The sequence below is a fragment of the Rutidosis leptorrhynchoides genome, chromosome 9, assembly GCF_046630445.1.
Source record: "Rutidosis leptorrhynchoides isolate AG116_Rl617_1_P2 chromosome 9, CSIRO_AGI_Rlap_v1, whole genome shotgun sequence".
NCBI classification, from domain to species: Eukaryota; Viridiplantae; Streptophyta; class Magnoliopsida; order Asterales; family Asteraceae; genus Rutidosis; species Rutidosis leptorrhynchoides.
This window is the reverse complement of record NC_092341.1, coordinates 145525231-145544296: the sequence shown is the minus strand read 5'-3', so window position 1 is coordinate 145544296 and position 19066 is coordinate 145525231. Positions and strand designations below refer to the sequence as shown.

General features: G+C 35.9%; 1 non-coding gene across 1 annotated transcript; it reads right to left on the bottom strand.

The window, feature by feature from the left end:
- Nucleotides 1-421: 421 nt before the first annotated feature.
- LOC139869699 (small nucleolar RNA R71) lies at nucleotides 422-528 on the bottom strand. The gene has a single exon (XR_011766281.1). It is a non-coding gene; the product is annotated as a small nucleolar RNA R71 (small nucleolar RNA).
- Between the last annotated feature and the right edge of the window lie 18538 nt (nucleotides 529-19066).

Genomic DNA, 19066 nt, shown 5'->3' with positions numbered 1-19066 from the left:
AATAATCTCTAAAGCACGCAAGGAAGCACGAATCAGAAACCAAATGGCGTTACGCGTTACTTTAGCAGAAAACACGAAACCCTCGATTGAAGGTCGAGGAGGACCAATCAGATTTCCAGAGATTCAAGGACACTCGTTCGAGTTAAGACATCACATCATCCAGCTCATTCAGAATAGCTGTCAATTTCATGGATTACCGAATGACGATCCTAATTCTCACCTTGATAAATTCATATCTCTTTCGAACTCCTACAAACGGCCAGGGATAGGACAAGATATAGTCCGGCTATACTTGTTCCCCTATTCTCTCACTCATCATGCTCAAACTTGGTTTGAAGGACTGGAAAAAGATTCCATCACGTCATGGACGGAGATGACGACTAAATTCCTAACCAAATATTTCCCTCCTTCTAAACAAACCAAACTGAAGAATGACATCATTAACTTCAAACAAAGTTATGATGAATCTCTTTACACTGCATGGGAGCGTTTCAAAATTCTGCTGAAGAAATGCCCTAATCACCAGTTAGAACGGTCAGCCCAAATCTGTACCTTCTACAATTGTCTTACGGTAAATCATAGGACGACGATCGATGCAGCAGCTCAAGGGAATCTGATGAACCAAACCGCAGATGAAGCATGGGAATTGCTCGAGAACATGACGATGCATCATCATTACTGGAACAGTGGTGAAACAACTTCATCATCTGCCCCACTCTCTGCACTTAACAATCAAACGGAGGCCATCAAATCCCTCACGGACAAGATAGAATCTCTTGCTAAACAACTCGGAGAATTGAAGACGCAACCGCAGCAGGTTAACCAAGCTCAGGCTTGTGTTAATTGTACCAACACGCAACCTACTGAAGACTATCAAGTTGAGTACGAAAACCCTGACGGTTCAGTCTGTTACGTTCAATACCCAGCTCGTCCACCAAATCCCGGATTCAATCAACCACCAAGGGTTAATCAATTCCAGCGAAGCAATTAACCTTTCCGCTATTGCTATCCACCTTATCCAGCCCAACAATCTTAATTGACCTACAATAAACCACTTCCACTCACTGGTCCCCCATTTGAGGAGAATTCCCCTACCACCCAGATTACAAAAGCAGCTAACCCCACTCTCGGAGCTGATGATCAGTTAACTCAGTTCATCTAGGGAAAACAACAGTTAAATCAGAGAACTACAACTAGACAAGATCAGACGGAGATACTAATGAGAAATCAATTGGCTCTGCTCAAAAGTTTGGAAACGCAGCTCGGACAGTTATCACAACGCCTTGAAACCCGACCGCAGGGAAGATTGCCATGTAATACTATCCAGAATCCCCACATAGAAGAAGCGAAGCAAATGGATTCCGTAATCCCAGAGGAAGAACCACGAAGAAGGTCAACTAGGCTCAAGAACAAATCAACATATACTCAGAAGCTGACCCCTGAAACTCCAGTTCGCGTACCTTATCCTGGAAGGCTACAAGAAGAACCATTCAAGCTTGATTCCTTCAAACTAGATGGAAGATTCTTGGACACTATGTCCAAAGTTCCCAACCAGAAGAGATACATCTGAAGGCTTCTATCTACAAAGGAGAGGATACCAAACTATAACAAAATTCCACTTAGTGAAGAATGCTCTGCATTACTCAGAAACTCTCTACCACCTAAGCTAGGAGATACGGGTCGATTCATTTTCCCGTGTTCAATCTACCAATCTGGAACCATTCATGCGCTAGCAGATTTAGGAGCAAGTATCAACCTAATCCCCTACTCTCTCTACAAGAGATTAGAGTTAGGAGACTTGTCACCAACCAAAATGACAATCCAACTTGTCGATCATACAATTCGATATCCTAAGGGCATAGTTGAGAACGTCTTGGTGAAAGTCGACAAATTCTTGTATCCTACGGATTTCGTAGTAATGGATATTAAGGAAGACCTACACACCCCAATAGTGTTAGGAAGACCTTTCATGAATACGGCTAGGATTGTCATTGATGTGTACAATCAAACGATTATCTTACGATCACATGGGGAGAGCGTTACCTTAAAAATTGACCGACCAACCGATCTTTCTGGACAGGCAGAGATGTTTGCTATTTCAACCAGACGGATCACTTCCGATGATGAGTCATTACCACCCGTTCCAAGCACTGAGCGTCATGAAGAAATAATGAGGCTTGAAACGGCAGATCACAGTTTAATCATTCGCTTCAAAAAGAAGAACGACAAGGCTGAGGTTAAGGATATAGAAATTGATCCTGTAAGTATCAAAGTGGAGAATCAGAATACTGAAGAAACCCGTTCATCAGACGCATCCTCAGAGGAATCAGATACCGATGATGACGAGGAAGAGCATCACGAAGACATTCTGACTAACTCACACTCTCCAACCGAAGTAGATCAAGGGGAGCCGGACACTTCTTCAGATCAAATTCCGGTTATATCCACACATGCAGACATGATTACCTTCATCAATGATACCGATGAATTGGAAGACATTCTCGAAGCCATCCTAAAGTCAACCATTGATTTTTCTCTACGCTTAACAGAACGAATCATGCCTATCAGAGAAGAGCACCACCTCTATCTCCGAAGAAAATACAATGATGTTGAAATCCTAGAAAAATGCATTCAAGACTTTATCAACTCTCTTTACGATCATATCTATCACGAAGAAAGGTAACGAGAGCATAATTCAGTGGTTCGCACTATTTTCGAGACAAGATTCTGTCGAGATCAGAAGATCATTTACTCTAAGGTTTATAATGCCTTAGCCGGATCTGCACTTCCATTCTCACGAAATGAACGAGCACTACTGACTCTCATCCGGAAGCATATGGATCTTTCCACCGGCCGCCCGACTTATCACTCTGATTTGCAAATGACGAGGATATTCACAGTCTTTTCGCTCTTCTGGATAGAGATAACTTCAAAAGCACACCAGAGAGACTAGTAATTTACGTAACAATTGATCACCACGCTGATCTAATTATCAAAGAGTTACAAGATGCTGTTATGGAGGAAGCAAGACGAAATAATCTGTTCTCTCATCTTGAACCAGATCAAGTCAACATTGCCACCTATGTTACGAAGCAGCTATCACGTATCTTCCACGAATCCACAGATCCTAGTTTCATATTTAAAGCTGGATGTCGAGAGATATACTCAAAGATGGTGAAATTAATACTCGGATTAGGATTGCTGTTCACTTCTTTCTAGCTTCGTCTCTTAACTAATATGTGCAAAGCTACAGACTCTTACTGTGGAGATCACCGTTCCGAAGACTTCGAAATTCTAAAGATACAGTTTCTTACATTGTTTGAAGACCTCCGAAATGAGCATCCCATCAGATAAATCATCAACACCAGCACTGCTACCATGATTGACATTCATGGGTCAACCAGCAGAGCTGTGGATCATATTCTCATCGGACTTCAAGACTTATCAAAAGCAGAAACTGCGCACTACTTATCTTTCAGATGATCTTCAAGAGAAGTACCGGACTTGTTACCACTATTGGTCTGACACTTTCTCAGAACTTATCCACCAAGACTCACATTCCCTCAAGAAGACCAAGATCACAACCATCAACGAGGAATGTTTGCTTTTTGAAGAATCACTACGGTCGAGCCAACGACCTTAAACAAAAGCGCTTCTCGAGAGGCAACCCATGCAATAAAGTAGAGTAGAAGAATAAAGGATGACAAATGAGCCAATAAAGAAGCAAGGAAACCAGCCGCATCTGCTAGGGGTATTTCTTTCTTTTCGCTAGTAGCTCAAGATTCAAACTATACCGCATCCTAGCTTATCACTAAGTGTGGGATAACACCCGATTAAAACACTAGACAAACAATCCCAAATCTTCAACTAAAACTCCTAAGTGTGGGATACACTAGGAACATTGAGGACAATGTTCGTCTAAGTGTGGGATGTTGGTATCTTTTTATGCTATATCATAATAAACCATTATGAACATTCCAAGTCCTTAAGCCAAATTTCAAAATTTTTGCAAAAGAAACCCTTTTCTAAAAAATATTTTTAAAAACCTAAAACGTTTGTCAATAAAAATAAGTCTTAAGAAAGGTGAAAATCTTGTTAGATTGAAATCTCTAATAGAGCATTGCATGACTAAGGCATTATTGACCTAAATTGATTATGGTGAGGCAGCCCAAATAAGACCAGCATTCATCTTTAATTCTTCCATATTTTCCGTTGAGAGTGCCGATGTCTGTGCTCAGAATCAGAACTTGCTTTAGATCTACATCTCCAAGCAGCAAAGCGTGGTTCGGTTGTAATTAAAATAGCTACCCACTTGTCAAACATAAGCCTTCCACACCTCCACTACTTCTACTCCACCACCACATCCATATCACCTTTACTATTTCTCAGAAAACCCAGAAAATGAGATTCCTTCAGAAAACTTGATGTTATAAACCTCTCAAGTATCATGACAAAGGTCTTGAAAAAGTTTACCGACAAAAAGTTTCTCGAGATGAAGTCTCTAAAAAAAAATGATGATGATGATGAAGTTCTGAAAAAAAGGAACAGAACTAAATAAGAGAAATGCTGAAGAGAACTCGATCGAAAATGATTATCAAATGAAGAAAAGTTCAAAAGTGCTTCTCAAAATATTTCAGCACTCCTATCTATCCGAATAAAAGTCTGTATAAAGACTATATTACCCTTTTATCTCACCCTTCAAAAACAACTTCACTACCACTCCAAAATTCCTTCTCCATCATTGACAAATAACCCATAAAGCTGAGATTACCACCGTTCTCGCGTTAGCAGCAAGGATTTGAGTCTTTATCAAGCCTATGATGATGGGTGCAGCATGACTGGCTATGAGTGTATTCATTTCTTAGATCTATAGGGAACCCTAAACACTTGAGTGATTTGAGTGACCCGTGAAAGCTAGCCGATGTCATGTAACCTCCTCGCATGCTTGCAGAGATAATTTCAATTCTAACATAGATGACTCACCTTATCTTTTTGCTCTTATAATAAAAGCAAACCGCTTAGGCTATTAGAAAAGAAACGCCGAAAAGATTCTTTAAAATGAGAGTTTGCTAGGTTCCGTGTCCTAAAAGTGCATTAGATGCCTCTCGGGAGCTGTTAAGATCTAGTTAGTGCCTCTACTGTATGACCCAAGCCTATTACATGTTCTTGTCTGAGTGTTGCCCTAGGTCTTAGTCATATCAACTGTTTAGGTACTTATTAGGTTTCTATCAGCTTTACTATCAGTATATTAACTGTAATGCTGTATAATGTTTGATTTGTTGTGATCTCACTAGTATGATGAAATGGTTGTTAGTTTTCATTTAAGGTTTTGCCAACTTAAACCAACGGACTCCTTCCGTTTGTGATCAGTGTTCAATCAACACGACACGTTGTTATTCAGTTATCTGAACTGATAACGAGGGTTAGGATTAGAGCTTAACTCACTAATAAACCTAGTACTCTACTGAGGATAACCTCCGAGGTATTGTTACACTTCAGTTATACGACCAAGTGACGTACTTCTCACTGCTCAAAGAGAACTCTGAGAGTTCAGAGATAAGTAGGTCTGTGTAATTGGCTCATCCAACCAGATCAACATCAATCCAAGCATAGTCTTAACATAATGTGACGATCGCTCCAAATCTATATGGACGAACACGTCATTCATTGATTTCATTGCGAGGTATTTGACCTCTATATGATACGTTTTGTAAACATTGCATTCTTTTGAAAAGGCATACCATAAATGAATATTTAATTCCAAGGTTTTCGACATCTGATGATTTCTACATATAGACAATCACCGTAAATAATAGTTTACAATAATAATACTTCCGTTGACAATGCAGTCAAAATAGATACATGATGATGGTTTTGTGAATGCAACGTTTTCTTGAATAAAGCATGCAAGACTCCATGCACATAGCTTGTATATCATGTAAGCAAATAGCGGAAGACTTCTAGGGAACCTGAGAATAAACATGCTAACAAGTGTCAACACAAAGGTTGGTGAGTTCATAGTTTTAATGTTTCGTATAATCTGTATATAAAGGTGGATCACAAGATTTCAGTTGTTTCATCCAGAAACGTTTATCAATAGATTATATAAAAGTGGATCACAAGATTTCAGTTGTTTCATCCAGAAACGTTTATCAAAATATTCTACGAAATTGAGCACTCTGGTAACTAAACTTTAACGTATATATAATTTGTACCCTTTTTATAATCATCTTAATAATACACGCAAACCAACGTGTACGCTTTTCAAATAGCATACGTCCGTTAAAAGGCTAGTGCTCTAGCTCGGACGGGGATATCAAGCCCTATGGATCCATATACTACTACTCGCGCCCACCAGTTCTTATAACTGGCAGTTACTAGTTACCAAAGCTAAGGGATTTTCGGTTCAAACTCGGTGTAGAATTTAGTATGTACTTGTATCCATTGCGTTTAAAATAAAGTGCATGTATTCTCAGCCCAAAAATATAGATTTTAAAAGCAATTAAAAAGGGAGCAAATGAAACTCACGCATATAAATATTGTATATCGGTTAATAAAGCATTTGCATGTATTCTCAGCCCAAAAATATATTGAGTAAAAGGGATCATATGAAACTCACACAAAATCAGTTTTAGTATTTGTATCCATTTAGTAAAACAGTTTATAAAACTGCGAATGTATTCTCATCCCAAAAATATATGTAAAAAGGGATCAAATGAACTCACTGTTTTATATTGATATACAATATTGCAGGAAAGCACGTAGACGCATTGGATATAATAAGCACGAGGTTTGATTCACAAAAATACCCCCGAATATTACCCATAACCTCCTTGGCAATAACCCATATTTTCCTTAGCTCTAGCTTTCTCGGAAACTCGTTTTGAAAAATTACTTGAACAGCACTCCGTCGTAATATTTTATGTACATTATTATTTTTGTATCGCAAAAATAATAACACTAATAATAAAAATAATAAGATTAATAATAATCTTATTATTAATAATAATAATAATAATAATAATAATAATAATAAAAAATAAATAAATACGGAGTAAAAATAATATATGTGTGTGTGTGATTTATCTGGCCAAAACTCGAGAATTTATAGCACTTGGCCTGAAATCTGGAGTCATGCGACTCGCATGGAAATGGCCTTCTGGCCATGCGACTCGCATGAGGACCAGGGACAGCTCACATTGTTTTTGTCCTAACATTTGTCGACATAATAAAATATAAATATAATATATATAATTTAAATTAATTAATTATATATTATATTAAATTCACGTGCATAGTTGACTTGTAATTTTTGTTCCGATAAGTCGTACGTTGTCACTTGACTTATGTCCCGGTTCCGGTTTTTCGAACGCCCTTTCGTACGCTGAGAAAACTTGTACTTTACGTTTCGTGAATCGTACCTTTGTCAAAATATAGTCTTAAATCATCCATAAAATATACCACTGTAGCAAAGTTACTGTAGCAAAGTCAATTTTTACTGTAGCAATTCAATGTAGCAAGTCAATTTCACTGTAGCAAATAGTGATTTTTGAAAACACTGTAGCATTTTGAGTAATGTGGCAATTTGAAAACACTGTAACAAATTAGTGTTTATCTGGTTCATCTTAAACGCTTTAGTTAACTTATCTAAATATCAATTGAATCAATAAACGAATGTTACTATCGTTTATTATATATATGTATATATCTTTTTAATATACATAAATCAGTTTTTAAATACACATTGGAAGTTATTTATAAATAAATTTTAATAATAAATATTTCAACTTATCATATACATTCAAATAGATATTTAAACCAATAAGTTTAATGTACGGTATCAAACAATTAATACATTGTTACCTTTTCATGTTATAGTATATATGTATCTATTTACATATAATTGTTCGCGAATCGTCGAAAACAACCGAAGGGTATTTAAATATATAAAAGTAATTCAAAAATTTTGAGATTCGGTTTTACAGACTTTGCTTATCGTGTCGGAAATGTTAATCATACAAAGATTAAGTTTAAATTTAGTCGAAATTTTCGGGTCATCACAGTACCTACCCGTTAAAGAAATTTCGTCCCGAAATTTGAGTGAGGTCGTCATGGCTAACAATAAAAATGTTTTAATGACGAATATGGGTTGATAATAGAGTTTTATCTATGTTTGAATAATATAGATAAAATAATCCAATTACTCGAAGCGTATGAGAGAAGTTATCGTAATAAAGTGAAATGGAGAATAAAGATGCGTCTTATCTCTTAATGTAGTAACGATTGATTTCCGGATTTTAAGGAATAGAAAATCTTCATAATTTAAATAAGATTTGATTTTTCAGAATTTGCGGAAATTAAGATTTTCTTTGATTAAATGCGTAATCTGCCTCTATTGCTGCGTCCGATATTTTGCTATAAATTGACCTCTTTCGTTTCATTTATTTTCAACACTCCTATAATCTTCTTTCTTATTTCATACATCCCAATAGATTGTGAAAATGCTTAATCCAGTTCTGATTCTTGATATTTTCCTGGCTATCGTATCCTTCATTCTTCTTTTTCATCTGCCACCAGAGGAAGTTATTTTCTTCTACTATTACCTTGGGGTTATAGTGTTTTTCATTCTCCCGTGTCTTTATATTGCTATACGCATTGATATACACGGTTTGTAATTTCGGGGTTGTTATCGGGCTTTATGTTCTCCATTATATTTCGGAGCTTCATGCTTTCGTTTTCTCTTCCCGGCCTTAAGTCAAGCGAATAATGGTCCAGAATTCGTAGGTATGAATTTCAGAATAAACATAATTAATGTTCTAAGAAAGAAACGGTAATGGCACAATCTGACTTGTCAAATTACCAGAATATCCGGAAAAGACCAAATCATCAAGAAAATATTTTCTTGATATGTTTAGAGGTTAAATAGAATAAAAGAGTTATGTAACATGGTTTATGATGAGGGTGTGATCTGTGAACCTTTGTCACGTTCCATTAGAAACTCAACATGACTTACTGTAATATAATCACGTTGATCAAGTGTCATTACATTATACTAACTCATGCTTCAGTTCCCAACATTACTTCAAAACATCCATTTTTTTCGAATTTTTTTTTTTTTTTGATTTTAGAAATTAAAATAGTTTCTTTTATGATGTAACATAGATAGCGCGAAGAGGTAATGATTTCAGATAAGAATGGTTTAAAAAAATATCTTCAGAAATATGGAGGATATTTATAATGGGAGATACGATGATATCTTTAGAATATTTAAGATAAGATGATGATGAAGAATATTGTCCCCAAAGGTTTTAGTGTAAGGAGCAAGGTATTCTTTAATGATTTCAGCAGACTCTGAATCATTTGGATTCTTTGAAGGTAGATTTAGTCTTTGTGATTTGTCCACAGCCTCCTTCATGGTCTGCTCAATCCGTTTTTCAATTCCAAACCTTCTCTTTTTCTCTGCTTTACCACCATACTATTCTTTATCATCAAACTTTTGACTGTTAAGGTCGTTTACAGTTTTTGCTGCTTCATTAACATTTTTCCAAAATTCGGAGAACTAGTTTCGTAGTTTGGGGTGTTTTTCAGAAACTTCACATTCGAAGTATGTAAGTCCAGGAGGTAGACGTTATATGTACATATAACTGTTGGCGTAGACGTGCTACAAGATTTCAAGATACTGATTGCTAATTCCCGATAGTTGGTATGGCAATTGCCGTTACAAGATGTGGATGAGTACATGATACGGTTTCAATGAGTATAAAGATTTTTCGGAAGGTCAAAGATCAATGAAGTTGTTGGTAAATTTACTGCTAATGTGGTGAAACATGAAAGGTTCCCTGATAACAAAAACGTATATGCCAAAGTTACAAGTCTGAAAGGTCGTCGTTGACTGATTGAACGATTGATAATACTGGATACTTTGAAAAGGAATTGCAAGGTTATTTTTGGTAAAAACAATGCTAAAGGATTTATCACAGATACGTGTTAAAGTTTTACTTAGGTTTCGAGAGCTTTCCAGATGTATGATTATAAGTACAAATCTTTCTTCTCGTAGATATCGTGTAGCTGGTTTGTCTTCTCGTTTGTTCATTAGTTGAAGTGTTTCCAAGAATTTCGATGGGTTTGAACGTAAAATGTAATCATATGATGTTCTAGTACTGTTCTGAATTCAAAGCATGGTTTTCGAAGCATGGTTTTGAAAGATGTAGGAATCTAAGAGTGATGTTTTTCGTTTAATCTTGACTTGGATTCTGATCTATCGAAATCAGAATATGAAATTGAATGAAAATGGTTATTCTGCGATGAACAGATACGTATATCTATAGGTTTGAGCAGTATAGTTAATGATTGCTGAATCAGAATTGAAGAATGTATAGTGTAACATATTAATGTGGAATTTATATATTTCTAGGGTATTACCTACCCATTAAAATATTCTCATCATTAACAGTTTGTACAAAAGGATTTTCAATTATAATCTTTATGAAAATATATGTATGTATATTTCCTTCAGATGTAATATAGATTTAATGAGTTATTAAACTCATTTGATTTTCGGTTGGAACTAGAAACGAATAATCTCTTCTATATTAAAGATTACATAATCGTCGCAGGATATTTCTCCAATGAAGTTATGAATTAATACTTCATCGTTTATAGTTATTAGTATTCTTCGGTGTCTACGGTGCGTATGAGGTTGATACTCGTGGGACAGATTGTGAAGTTGAGGTTTGCGATGAAGATGTTGTTGGTGATGGTAATGGTACTGTTGGTGTTGTTGTCGGTGGTACTGTTGATGCCGGTGATGCTGCTGGTGTTTGTAACCTTTGCACCATATTCTCCAAAGCCACTACCCGAGCACGAAGCTCGTTGACTTCTTCTACTACACCAGGATGATTGGCGGTTCGGACGAGCGGATGAATAAGATCCAGAATTTGAGAGAGTATATGATCATGACGAGATATTCTGGAGATGAGAGAGAAAATGGTATCACGAACAGGTTCGCCGGTAAGTGCTTCAGGTTCTTCGCCAAGAGGGCAATGTGGTGGATGGAAGGGATCGCCTTCTTCTTGTCTCCAATAATTAAGTAGGCTACGAACCCATCCCCAATTCATCCAGAATAGATGATGGCTAATTGGTTGATCCATTCCGGTTACACTGTCTTCGGAATTCAGGTGAATATCCATATCGGAATAGCTGTCAGTGTTTGAACTAGATATGGGATCCATCTTGTATAAATAGGGAGATGATTTTTTTTATATGAATTAGATTATAGAATTTAGTTTGGTATTCTTCAATACATAATTTACATATGTATATATAATACCAAATTCCATAAATCACGGAGAAATTTTCGGAAGATATCAGGAAAAGTTTACAGTAATAGATACGCTAAGATATGAATTTTTGTCTATACACTATTTATGCAATAAATGCAGGAAAACGTGTCTAGACTTAAGAATGATAAGCATGTAATTTTCGATAAGAAATGATAAGCAAAACTTTTAACTTGCAGACACGGTCGAAGTCCAGACTTACTAAGGCATCTTAACAACTATCAGTTAGACACATTCATGCAAGACCTGATTCGCTAGGACCAACGCTCTGATACCAACTGTGACGATCGCTCCAAATCTATATGGACGAACACGTCATTCATTGATTTCATTGCGAGGTATTTGACCTCTATATGATACGTTTTGTAAACATTGCATTCTTTTGAAAAGGCATACCATAAATGAATATTTAATTCCAAGGTTTTCGACATCTGATGATTTCTACATATAGACAATCACCGTAAATAATAGTTTACAATAATAATACTTCCGTTGACAATGCAGTCAAAATAGATACATGATGATGGTTTTGTGAATGCAACGTTTTCTTGAATAAAGCATGCAAGACTCCATGCACATAGCTTGTATATCATGTAAGCAAACAGCGGAAGACTTCTAGGGAACCTGAGAATAAACATGCTAACAAGTGTCAACACAAAGGTTGGTGAGTTCATAGTTTTAATGTTTCGTATAATCTGTATATAAAGGTGGATCACAAGATTTCAGTTGTTTCATCCAGAAACGTTTATCAATAGATTATATAAAAGTGGATCACAAGATTTCAGTTGTTTCATCCAGAAACGTTTATCAAAATATTCTACGAAATTGAGCACTCTGGTAACTAAACTTTAACGTATATATAATTTGTACCCTTTGTATAATCATCTTAATAATACACGCAAACCAACGTGTACGCTTTTCAAATAGCATACGTCCGTTAAAAGGCTAGTGCTCTAGCTCGGACGGGGATATCAAGCCTTATGGATCCATATACTACTACTCGCGCCCACCAGTTCTTATAACTGGCAGTTACTAGTTACCAAAGCTAAGGGATTTTCGGTTCAAACTCGGTGTAGAATTTAGTATGTACTTGTATCCATTGCGTTTAAAATAAAGTGCATGTATTCTCAGCCCAAAAATATAGATTTTAAAAGCAATTAAAAAGGGAGCAAATGAAACTCACGCATATAAATATTGTATATCGGTTAATAAAGCATTTGCATGTATTCTCAGCCCAAAAATATATTGAGTAAAAGGGATCATATGAAACTCACACAAAATCAGTTTTAGTATTTGTATCCATTTAGTAAAACAGTTTATAAAACTGCGCATGTATTCTCATCCCAAAAATATATGTAAAAAGGGATCAAATGAACTCACTGTTTTATATTGATATACAATATTGCAGGAAAGCACGTAGACGCATTGGATATAATAAGCACGAGGTTTGATTCACAAAAATACCCCCGAATATTACCCATAACCTCCTTGGCAATAACCCATATTTTCCTTAGCTCTAGCTTTCTCGGAAACTCGTTTTGAAAAATTACTTGGACAGCACTCCGTCGTAATATTTTATGTACATTATTATTTTTGTATCGCAAAAATAATAACACTAATAATAAAAATAATAAGATTAATAATAATCTTATTATTATTAATAATAATAATAATAATAATAATAATAATAATAATAATAATAATAATAATAAAATAAATAAATACGGAGTAAAAATAATATATGTGTGTGTGTGATTTATCTGGCCAAAACTCGAGAATTTATAGCACTTGGCCTGAAATCTGGAGTCATGCGACTCGCATGGAAATGGCCTTCTGGCCATGCGACTCGCATGAGGACCAGGGACAGCTCACATTGTTTTTGTCCTAACATTTGTCGACATAATAAAATATAAATATAATATATATAATTTAAATTAATTAATTATATATTATATTAAATTCACGTGCATAGTTGACTTGTAATTTTTGTTCCGATAAGTCGTACGTTGTCACTTGACTTATGTCCCGGTTCCGGTTTTTCGAACGCCCTTTCGTACGCTGAGAAAACTTGTACTTTACGTTTCGTGAATCGTACCTTTGTCAAAATATAGTCTTAAATCATCCATAAAATATACCACTGTAGCAAAGTTACTGTAGCAAAGTCAATTTTTACTGTAGCAATTCAATGTAGCAAGTCAATTTCACTGTAGCAAATAGTATTTTTGAAAACACTGTAGCATTTTGAGTAATGTGGCAATTTGAAAACACTGTAACAAATTAGTGTTTATCTGGTTCATCTTAAACGCTTTAGTTAACTTATCTAAATATCAATTGAATCAATAAACGAATGTTACTATCGTTTATTATATATATGTATATATCTTTTTAATATACATAAATCAGTTTTTAAATACACATTGGAAGTTATTTATAAATAAATTTTAATAATAAATATTTCAACTTATCATATACATTCAAATAGATATTTAAACCAATAAGTTTAATGTACGGTATCAAACAATTAATACATTGTTACCTTTTCATGTTATAGTATATATGTATCTATTTACATATAATTGTTCGCGAATCGTCGAAAACAACCGAAGGGTATTTAAATATATAAAAGTAATTCAAAAATTTTGAGATTCGGTTTTACAGACTTTGCTTATCGTGTCGGAAATGTTAATCATACAAAGATTAAGTTTAAATTTAGTCGAAATTTTCGGGTCATCACACATAAGTATAATTACCTTTCCCTAACCCAATACTGATATCTTGGTCAACATTTCCTTGATCTGCATACTCCAGATATCCACCCACTTTATTTACTTTTTTCTGCATTTAGGACCTTTAGCTAAAATCAACTACTATCTTTTATCCAGGTAATTTAACTAAAAGAAAATTATCCACTTGATCTTCAATTCGTTAATCAGCATAAAATTCGACACTAGGTTAACTTACACCTTCTACACCTTAGAAAGTAAAGTAAATTTAGGCCCCGTAAAATATAAATTAACAAAACGACTGAGTGCTACCTTGATCGACTGATTCAGACGTCCTGCGACCTAACGACACCGCAGAAATAAAATCGTCCATTTTGGCCATATCTTTGTACCCACATCAAGTTTTTCTGAAAACTAGGTACCTCTCTTGATATGGCCGAAACGGACGGTTTTTATTTGCGCGGTGTCGTTAGGCCGCGGCTCGCCAGGATCAGCCACTCGTGGGAGAGGGTACTATTTTAAATTTATATTTAGCGGGGCCTAAATCTTACTACTCCTTATAAGTAAGGGAAGTATGACCTAGAGTCGTATTTTTGAGATATCAGTAACATCGAACCTATATTGTAACCTAAGATAGTTAGGGAGTAGTGAATATTTATTTTGGGATTTTCTAATTTATAAGATAGATAAAGTAAATGCGATAAAATTTGTAATCCATATAAGGTTAAAGTAAGTGCATACTATGACTTCATCAGTTATTCTGCCGAGATTATGGAATGCTGGCTCATGAATAGGCAGAGGCCTTGTATTCATTACAATGGTCCTAAACGCCCCTGTCATAAGACATGTCACTGGGTACTGCGTTAGGCTTGAAGATTCTGAATAGACAGCAACATCCCTTACCCCCGATGCCCGTGCAGTCTGACTACAGGCATACACGTTCAGACGGCTCATCTAATTAAGCGACTCGGTTGGGTGACGTATTAACATTCCAAAATGGTCTAAACTTTCTTAAGCATAATAGAATACATGGTATACCATATTCGAGAGACGTGATGTGCCTCAATGCTTTCGTTAATGATTGGTAAAAGATAGTTAGGCCCTTAAAAAGAGTTCAACCATAAAGAACACCATGTCTAAGTCAAGTCTGACTTCCATGAACACGTTCGGTTATCCTAACAGTCCAATCCTTTATGTGTCTAAACAAACAGTTCCTTAATTAACTAAGAATCCCTCAAGCGGGGTGCAATGCTTGAGACCACGTTATGGTGCAGTGTACTGGTCAACACTAACCGTGTTCCATGGCCTTACTTAGCAGAGGTACAGCTTATAATAAACGTTGTGCTTCAGCATGCACGTACGAAGTTTATATGCTTGGTGACTACACTAGCATGGTCTAGGACCGACAATGTACTAGGGGTCTAGTCAGATGTTTCACTACGAAAGAGTCCTCAGTCGGACTCTTTCGTAGTGAAACATCTAACTAGAGCCCTAGTACATTGTCAGTCCCAGACCATGCTAGTGTAGTCACCAAGCATATAAACTTCGTATGTGCATGCTGAAGCACAACGGTAGTTGTAAGCTGTACCTCTGCTACGTAAGGTCATGGAACCTGGTCAGTGCTGATTAGTACGCTTCACCATAACGCGGTCTCAAGCATTGCACCTCGCTTGAGGGATTCTTGGTTAATTAAGGAACTATTTTTTTAAACACATAAAGGATTGGACCGTTAGGATAACCGAATGTGTTCATGGAAGTCAACTTAACTTGGCCATGGTGTTCTTTATGGTTGACCTCTTTTTAAAAGGGCCTAACTATCTTTTAAACCTAATCATTAACGAAAGCATTGAAACACATCACGTCTCTCAGATATGGTAAACCACGTATTTTATTATGCTTAAGAAAGTTTAGACCATTTCGGAATGTTAATACATCACCCAACCGAGTTGCAATTGGATGAGCCATCAATGTGTATGCCTGTAGTCAGACTGCATGGGCGTCAGGGGTAAGGGACGTTGCTGTCTATTCAGAATTTTCAAGCCTATCGCATTACCCAGTAACATGTCTTATGACAGGGGCGTTTAGGACCAACATAATGAATACAAGGTTCATACCTATTCATGAGCCAGCATTCCATAATCTCGGTAAAACAACTGATGAAATCATAGTATGCACTTATTTTAACCTTATCTGAATTACGAATTTTATTGCATTTACTTTATCTGTCTTATAAACTAGAAAAACCCAAAATTAGGTAACCACTACTCCTTCACTTATAACTATCTTAAGCTTTTAATAAAGGTTCAATTCTACTGATATCTTAAAAATATGACCCTAGGTCATACTTACCTTACTCATAATAAGGAGTAGTATGATTTAGGCCTCACTAAATATAAATTTAAAACAAGTACCTCCCTCTTGGTGATTGCAACTGACGTGTTGCGACTTAACGACACCGCACAAATAAAACAGTCCGTTTTAGTCATATCAATGTTGCTGGGTGATAGAAGAATAGAAGACCCGGCAAAGGAGGATGAGCTGGGAGTTCATGATGATACTGATTCTATTGTTGTTGACTTTACTGTCTGGGATAGTGGCAACTCAACTTTTGTTCTATCACCACTACCAGCAGACACTCGTGCTTATTTTGATAGGACACTGGGTGATCTTCACTTCTATGAACCAGTGAGTCCTTCTAGCACAGCAGAATTACCATATGAATATCCTACATCTTCCCCTATGAAAAATGATAAAATACTACTTGGGAAGATGAACAAGTTACAAGAAAGCCTGATCTCATAAAGATGAATCCAGAGGAAAGGGAGGCTTATAGGCTTAAAATCTATGTTGATGAATTGCTGAACATTCAAGCAGCAGGAAGACCAAAAAGAATACGCCAAATCTGAATGTTGTATCATCCTCTTGACCAACAATTCTACATTGATGCTATGGATTTCAACATTGATAATTGTGTATATCTATCAAATAGTGGCCAAATAGTTCACAATGATGAGGAGAAGGCACTCTTCTATGAGGCTGTGCAACTGGGCATGGATTTAAAATAATACTGATATGCCCTAGTTACTGCTGAGGGCAGGGAAATGATCAACTCAGCACGTGCCCTGAATATCATTATAAATGAATACATAACAAGTATTCATTTGGAAAGACAAAGAAGGGAGGATGATGAGTATGCAGAAAGGCTGAGGCTTAGGGAACAAGAAGCTAAACTGGCTCCTGATAGAAAACAAGAGGCTGAATTACTCAAATTAGCAAAAGCCATACCTAAAGCTCAGGACAAAGTCTTTGATAAACTTGAGGCTGCTGAGAAGGTAGCTACAGAAGCTCCGAAAGAAGCTGAAAGAAGAAGAGAGTTAACTGATCACTTCTTCAGGAGCACATTTATTGATGTTATGACCAGAAGATCTAATCCTGGTAAAATCATCAAGTGCCATAAAGGAACAAGAAGGACCTTCAGTATCGGTAGGGATAACAATGTGTATGAAAAGGTACACTACAGGGATTTGAGAACCTTTGGGTTTGATGAATGGATGGAGATACTGCAGTATTTTATTGGTAAAGATCGAAGTAATCTCGGGGATACACTAAAACTTGAGTTACAAGTCTTATTTGATAAAGCAGCCAAGTATGGGAAGGCACCAGCAGTGAATGTAGAAGAAGTGCTGGCTCAAAAGTCTAAAAGAAAGAAATCTATTGGTGCTGGACCACGAAGAAGAGATCCAATCAATTTACCTACTCAAATACCTGTTTTTAAGCCTGAAGACTTGCATGAATTATTCCCTGAAGCCTGGGCAGCAATAACGGTTAAAGAAGAAGAGCTATCTGAGGATGAAAAGGAAAAAGAGAAAGATAAAGACATATAGCCTTCTATTGTTAAACTTGTATCTTTTGTTATTTCATAAATCATTATACTTCCATGTAATATATATATATATATATATATATATATATATATATATATATATATATATATATATATATATATATATATATATATATATATATATATATATATATATATATATATATATATATATATATATATATATATATATATATATATTTGTTGTAATGAATGTGAAATGAGTTTATCTACAAAATCATATCAATTTATAAGATATAGATAACTCAGCAAAAGATCCCAAAACAGACCTAAAAGGGGCAAATTTACTGCCTATTTTCATTAGGTCCCTTAGTGCTGGCTTTAGTGTTTTCTCTATAAGTCATAAGTTTTGTCATCATCAAATTAGGGAGATTGTTGAGTCCCCAAAATAATTAAGGATTTAATTATGACAAAACAACAAATATATACACTAAAATGTTATGTGTGCCCAGCACAGGTTTAGTTATGTATAGACAACAATTGTTGTTATGTCGAGTGTTTCAATATGCTACCTAGTCTACCAGCACAAGGTAGACAGTATTCTTCATTTAGCACAGGATGAGTTCCCAGCGAATCATGAAGATCAAGTGACTCAGCATAGAAGAACCAGCATAGCTGATAAGCAGCATACTATATGAATACAAATATGCTCCATTAAAAGCACAGTGGTTTCCTGAGTGGTCTACATCAATAGTACTATTCAACAGAAGTCAAAGACGAAGTTGAACAGAAAAGGACATGCGTCGGCGGCTGACAAGTGACCTTACAAGACCACGTGGGAATGCAGAAGTTAAACGTATGTGCAGACATGTGTAATTCTTTGTCAACGCCTATAACACCCCATTTTTCTAAACATGACGCTTGGGGTGTTTTTGTCTTTTCACATTATGAACGGGTTATAAACCCCAAATCAGTTCCAAAGCTTATCCTTATCCTCATTTTCACCCACATAAACACTCTCAACTATTTTTAGAGAGATAAACCAATTTTAGAGAGAGATATCTCGATTTGGGGAAGAAGAAGGTCGATTCGGGTGAAAGCACAAGAGTTAAAGTTGTTCTACTTGTCAACGGCATCATTTTAGTGGTATTGGTAAGTCT